This window comes from Anolis carolinensis, chromosome 4 (assembly GCF_035594765.1).
Source record: "Anolis carolinensis isolate JA03-04 chromosome 4, rAnoCar3.1.pri, whole genome shotgun sequence".
NCBI classification, from domain to species: domain Eukaryota; kingdom Metazoa; phylum Chordata; class Lepidosauria; order Squamata; family Dactyloidae; genus Anolis; species Anolis carolinensis.
The window spans coordinates 208,357,375-208,364,706 of record NC_085844.1 but is presented as its reverse complement, the minus strand read 5'-3'; positions in this window follow the sequence as shown (position 1 = coordinate 208,364,706).

Here is a 7,332-nt window from a genome sequence, read left to right as displayed (position 1 = left end):
GACACCCTGTAATTGATGTACATGACTGTAATAATGGTAGTATATCTCGTCTGTGGGTAATACAAACATTGAAAGAGTTAAAAGAGTTTCCATTTCTAACCCTAAACATACCACATGAGTTATAAAATGAGCTAGTTGTCCTTTCAGAATGGGATAGACTGGAAATAGACCTAATCATTCATTTTGAAAGGCTGGGCTAATCATGTTTTGTAGTACTTTACTATTGACATAAAATCACATGGCAACATGTAAATAAAGTTATAATTCTAGTTTAGAAGTCACTTTCCCAACATAGTGCCACCCAGATATTTTGGACTACAGATCCATAAGCTTCAGACAGTATAGCCAGTTATGATGGCTGATGGGCCTTGAAGTCACATACATCTGGAGGTCAAAGTCTTTGCAAGGATGTTCTAGCTTCTTGTTTATGTGCCTATCCAAAATTACATGCATAATCCATGCTTGAAAGAATTGTAAATGTTCTGGAAATGTCTGCTCAGAAAAAAACTTACTTCACTTCAGAGGACTTAATTCCAGGGTGGGCTCCATAAGGTTACATCTCAAGATGATATGTCTTACCACAGTCAAGACTATCTGCCAATATATATATTTTTTATTTCTGTAATAATGTTTTGTTTATTTAAAGCATTTATTTCTCACTCTTCAGCCAGAATGGCTCATCAGAACAACTTAAAAGTCAAAAGAAGACTTAATAAGTCTAATCACATCTTGGAAATAAGTGTAATACTCTCCCTAATAAGTGGACATAGGATTACATGTCCAATTTTCCACTGCAATAGTAAACCTGTATTTGATTTTTAGTATTTCATACAGCACTCATATGATAGAACTCTCTTCCATGGGCAAAAACTAAAAACTAAAATAAAGCATTCACAGAGAAACCTAGTTTCTCAGATGCTTCTCCTTGATCCCTTGTTGTTTTTATTCATTTTACCTGTATATGTGTGTAGGAGCTTTCAAAGGCATCCAGTCGACAGACTCCTGTATCTTCAGTACCACCTACTGGCTGCCTGAACATTTACACTCAGCAAACTTTTAAGTTTTTCTTAATCCTTGTTCCCTCTTACACTACTGCAAAACAAGTCTAAGAATCAGAGGAATAATGCCTGAGTTACTCTCACCAATGCGTGAGAGTGGTTTTGCTATTACGGATGCTTATATAATTAAGCCATAATGCAGAATATTTTCTCTGCACAACTTTGGTTGTGGAAACTGTCCCACAGTTTTCTGTAATAAAATACAAATTTGTGTTTGTGATGCTCTCGGTTAACACATGTGAGGCATGTGTGTATATGTGTGGGGGAGGCATATTCAGACAAAATAGTTTGGGGATTTTTGTTGTTGTATGCCTTCATTGACTTATGGCGATCCTAAGGCAAACCCTACCAGGGTTTTCCTAGCTTGAGTGTTTATGAAATGCCTAAAGTCACCCTGTGGCTTTTCATGTCTGGGCAAGGCATTGAACTCTGGTCTCTAAAGTTGTAGTCTAACACACAAACCAATATACCATGCTGGCTCTTCATATCAGCTCTTACAGATAGTTAATTCCCTCCAGCATTGGGGGGACACGTGCCCTCATTGACAGATGTCATAAAATACAAAACTTGGAGTAATCCCAAAGGTCATTTAGTCCAACCCCCTGCAGGAATCCAAAGTTAAAATATCCTGAGAAATGACCATCTAACCACTGTTTATAAACTCCAAAGAAAGAGAGACCACAGAGACATTCTCCTCCCCTGTTTCTAATATTTACTTGAAATCTCATAATTTTCTCATAATTTGAACCCACTGGTTTATGTCCTATTCTCTGGGACAGGATTAAAAAAGAAGATTACTCTGTTTTCTAGATAGTGTCCGTACAAAGTAGTAACTGATACTCATAATAATCTTGGGACTAGTAACTGAAATTGGTAATAAACAACAAATTATGCCCCTAGTACTGTAGTACATGATGAGTAAAATGACACAGAAAAGGGTGACACAAGTAGTTAAAGGTCTGGAAGTCAAGCCCTATGAGGAGAAGCTCAGGGCACTTCTACATAGTACCTATAATTTGGGAGACAATAGGTTAAAAAGGGAGGTGGCCAGGTGACGTTTGCGCTAAATGCATGCTCAATAGCAGCAATGGAGGGAGAACCCGTTTAAAAATGTCCTCCTTTATCCCAGTTCCAGGCGAAAAAAACAGATTTCCCCATGAGTCTGTCACTCCGCAGTCATGTAAAGTTTGGGATTTCCCTTTTAACCCCTGCTGATCAGCTGTTGGAATTTCCATGGAGAAACAGCTGATTTCCAGCTGGTTTCAAAAGAGGAGAAGCGGAGAGCCATTAGAGGTCTCTGAAAGTGTTTATTTTAAACTTTATAATATTAAATAAGCAATTGGGGAAAGAGGGAAATCCAGTGGCATTTAAAAAAATAATTCCCACCGTTATGCACTGATGCATATATGCGCACATAGGAAACTCTCCGTATTTGTATTAGGATATTTGCATGTTTGCATATAAGCACCAGCACATAATTGAGTGATTTTTTTTTAAAAAAAACTTTCAGTGTATGTCCTCTGTCCACTCTCTGTTCACCCTCTATCCGCCCTCTATTTTATCCCGAGACACAGAATGGCTATGAAGATGGCAGGGGAAGAAAGCCCAGGACCAGCATATTTGCTTGGGGACCTGCTCTGAAGTCCTGGGTTTTTTTGCCTCTCTTTTTAATCCCGCATTTTGGCGCTGTCTGGAAGTGTCCTTAGGGTATGTTTAGCCTGCAGAATAGAAGGCTGAGAGGAGAAATGATTGCCATGTATAAATAATTGAAAGGATGTCACACTGAGGAGGGGGCAAGCTTGTTCTCTGCAATTCTAGAGACTAGGACACAGAGGGAGGTGATAATCACCTAAACATTAGGAAAAACTTCCTGATGGTTAGAGCTGTTCAGAAGTGGAATATCCTGCCTTGGAGTGTTGTAGAGCCTACTCTGGAGCTTTTAAAACAGAGGCCATCTCTTAGGAGTGTTTTGATAATGTCTTCTGCATGGAGGGGGTTGGATTGGATGGCCCTTGAGGTCTCTTCTGATTCTATGTTCTATGATTCACTATATGTTGCCACCACAACTCAAAAGCAAACCTACCATGTTTTAAAAAATACTGCATTAGATCTTTGGTTAAGTTTCCACTAGGTGGCATAAGCTTTCTAATTTTCCTTCATCTCTGAAACAAATTACAGTCAGTTCTCCATACTCACAGATTCTATATGCTTGGAGTCAACCATCCATGGCCTGAAAAGACTTTAAAACTACACTCCCCCCCCCCCCCCAATGACAACACCTACAAAAACTGCCATTTTATATAAGGACATACTTTTACTATGGCATTGTATGCCAATAAAGGCTGTGTGTGTGTGGAATATGTCATTGTAATATATATAATGGAATTTGAGCATCTATGGATTTTGGTAGTTACTGGAGGTCCACTGTACAAGGTGTCTTGGAGAGGGAAGGTGGGATTGAGAGAGAAAGAGAGAGATCTTCCAGCAATAACAAATCACTCTTGTGTCACCTTAAAACATGATATGACATTGGGGTAAAAGTCCATATGACAGAAGAGCTGCAACAATATGCTTTACCTATGAGTTATCTCCATATTTACTTATACCCCGCCTTTCTCTACCCCGAAGGGGACTCAAGGCGGCTTACATATGGCAACCATTAGATGCCTTAAAATATATACAGAGACGTAAAATCAATTAAATTTAAAATTAATACATATTAAATATTTAAAACATTACATTCAATATTAAAATCACATCATCCAAAAATCATAGTCCAAGGCCATTCTGTTGTCAATTATCCATAATTCCAAGTCTATTATTGAACTATACTAATCACCGAAATCCTGATCCCAGAGCCAAGTTTTTACTTTCCTTCTGAAGGCTAGAAGGCAGGAGGCTGATCTAATGTCACTGGGGGAGAAGTTCCACAGCTGAGGGTCCACCACTGAAAAGGCCCTGTCTCTCATCCCCGCCAGCTGCACTTGCAAAGCAGGCGGGACCGAGATTATCCCCAGATGATCTTAATCTTAATTTTTGTATGTTGTAAGAGACAGCAAGTGTAAATGAATGAGTGCTAACACCCTGAGGCACCAGATCCCACCTACTTTTGAAAGCCAATCAGAGTCAGGCCTGGTTCATGGGGGTGGGGCAGCCTAAACATAGGGACTTTGAGTTATATTTCAGAGGAAGTCAATAGCAACCCATTGCTTAGCATTCCTTTCTTAAGAAAATCTGTTGAAATTCATGGGGTTGCTACACACCAACATGTGACTTGAAGGCACATATGCATAGATAGTAAATAAAAACTTGCTGATACTGGTGGCTGATAAGTTGCTGGAGGATTTTACTTGGTTTGTATTTTTAAGTGAAACTATGTGATTTGCAATTTCTGGTCTAAAATGTGGCTAAAAAGGGGGAAAGACTGGAAATGGCCACAAACTTAATCATTCCATTTTGGAATTGCAACAGAGAGTTCTGCAGGTAGCAGGAGTCTGGAATCAATGAATTGACTTGTGGATGCAGGGAGAAGCCCAGCAGCAGCTACCGGCATCAGGAAACCCTTTTTGATACTTTTTGCTACAATCTTCCTCTTACTATTTGTTATATTGTCTCTAACACTTAAATAAAAATAGTCATCCTTAACTTTTGCTTCTTTATATCTCTTTACATCTCTCTGAGTCCTTTTCTCACCCACTTCCACATTCCACTTCCGCATTCCACATCCTGGGCAAAGGGTGACAGGATCTATTCTCTGCGCCGCCCATCCTTTGTCTCAGTCACCTGGACATTACCACCATTCATCACGTGGCATGGCTACCAGTATACCAGGTCATGCCCCGTTCTCCAACAATGACATTTCCCCGTTCCCAGGAACTGACCATTTAATCCTATCAGCATGGAAAATATTTCTTCTTTTGGGCTCATTGGAGAGCAGCGCCAGAGGCTCTGGACCCATTCGCTGGGGACTCATTGTGCTATTACCTTGACAATAAAAGTAATGGGACCTGATGGCCCCCTTTGTTTGTCCCTCAGCTGGGACCTGATAATCTACTCAAGACCCATCATCTTTCCTTTGTCTCCCGGACTCCCTGCCACTCGTCCACCATTGGAGAGCAGGAATCTGCATCAAGAGGGGGGAACACTTTCCTATTGGCCCGCGGGTGCCTCAGTCTCGCCTCTGCAGGGAATCCTCCCTTAGCTGCTCCATGATATCAGCAATGCCTAGCCAACCATGGCGAAGCTGGGTCCATTTTGGGTGGGAGCAGGAATTTCAAAGGGTTTCAGTGTATAAAAAAATGTCTGTTTTGCAATGTATGGTATCTCTGCTTACTTTGGCGGATAACTGTGAGCTGGCATCACTTTCACCTGATTGAATAAAACACCTCGGTGGCTTCTTCTTCAACTTGGTGGGATTTATTGGGGAATATCAGGCTTCTTCATCTTGCCAGGCACACGGACTTACAGGGCGGCCTGTTGTCAGTACCTGCATATTGGAACTTGGTATCTGCACTTCAGGTTTCGCTATCTGCAGCTCAGATCTCACTATCTGTGGCCATTTTAAATCGCTCTATTTCAAGGCCAGGAGATATTAGCAAAAACTATTTTATGTAAGTGCCTTCAAGCTGCCTGTCAACCTATGGAGATCCCATGAATATGAGGTTTTTTTTTAATTCTACGCATGCAGATTTGCAACTCATTCTTGACAGATTAAAACTGATTTTTTAAAAAACCCAAGCTTTTGTGCTATTATAATAAAGAATGGACAATTATGACTTGGTTGTTTTACATTTAGAATATGTTTTTCTTTCTGCTCTTGGTGCAGTTCCAAAGAATCAAGGCATATATTATAACCAGACGTTGTTGTATTTCACAACACAGTAATTTCATATTTGTCCCAATCTACCTTCAGACAATACAGTTTTCTTTCATACTAAGCAGGGCAGCAATGGTTCTGTTTCAGTTCGGAAACAACTTTGGCTTAAAACTGGCCAGTTATGGATTTGGCCAGAAAAAAGAGGATTTCTTTTTCAATGTTGTGATATATGTGACTGTGAGGGGTATCACAATTACACATACATTTGCAGTTCCAGAATTTTTAAATCAATGGTTTATTTTTCAGAAAATCTTTATTGTACAGAAATATATATTTAAAACATAGTAGGAGTAACATGCAGCAGATATTCTAAAAAAACAGTAAATATGTAAATAATGAATAAATGTGAACAAAGTATATGGTGTTCAAATCTAATCCATTAGAATATAATTTGGATGAGGACTACTTATTTCTCTTTTTCTTGCTTATTTTTGAAATCTTGTGTATTAGAATATAAATTGGATAATGAAGACTACTTTTTTCTTGCCTATTTTTGAATTGTCAGTATCTTTGTATTGCTCTCCAGATGTAAATTCAGCACAATATAGACAGTCATTCAGTTCTTCAGTTGTAAAATCATCACTGTATAGACCAAATCATTCAATTATTCAGTTGTAAAGTTGTCACTATATACAACAAGTCCTTCCATTCTTCAAATCAACTCCATTCCCTTCCTGTTGAGGCGAGTCAGTCAATGAAGGTAGTGCAGCACAGCAGTATGGCAAGAACCCTGAAGAAAGCACAAAATGGTTTAGTAAGAAGCCAGTGCAAATTGGCAGAGAAGGCTAAGGACTGCGTGAAATACAACTCCCAGGATTCCATAGCATTGAGCCATGATACTTTAAGGCATGTCAAACTGCATGTATTCCGAAGTGTAGATGCACTGACATCTGATATTAACTATGATTTTTAAAATTAATTTTTAACTTTGTCCCGTGTATTCAATATGTATGTTTTAATATATGCTTCTATACGTGTATTTTAACTATGTTTTAATATATGTTTTTATAGATATATTTGACTATATTCTGCCCACCCTTGAGTTGAAAAAAGAGGCAGGTAATTAAAAAATATGTTTTTATATTATGATTATTATAGCTGCTAGTAGACTTCCTCAGGGACAAATCCTGTTGAAATCATAACTCATTAGGATCTTAATGGTATTTACAGTTTAAAACCTATTTAATTGTATGGAATACTGGGAGCTGTAGGTTCTCAAGGTTCTTAGCCTTCTCTGCCCAAGAGGTCTTGTGCCTCACTGCACTACAGCTCCCAGGCTTCCACACAGCATTGATAAATGGCAGGGAACATTACATGGATTACATGCTATGAAATCAACCCTTCATTCAGATTTCAAGGGGATTTACAGTTCGCTTCTGGATTAGTTACCTCGCTCCT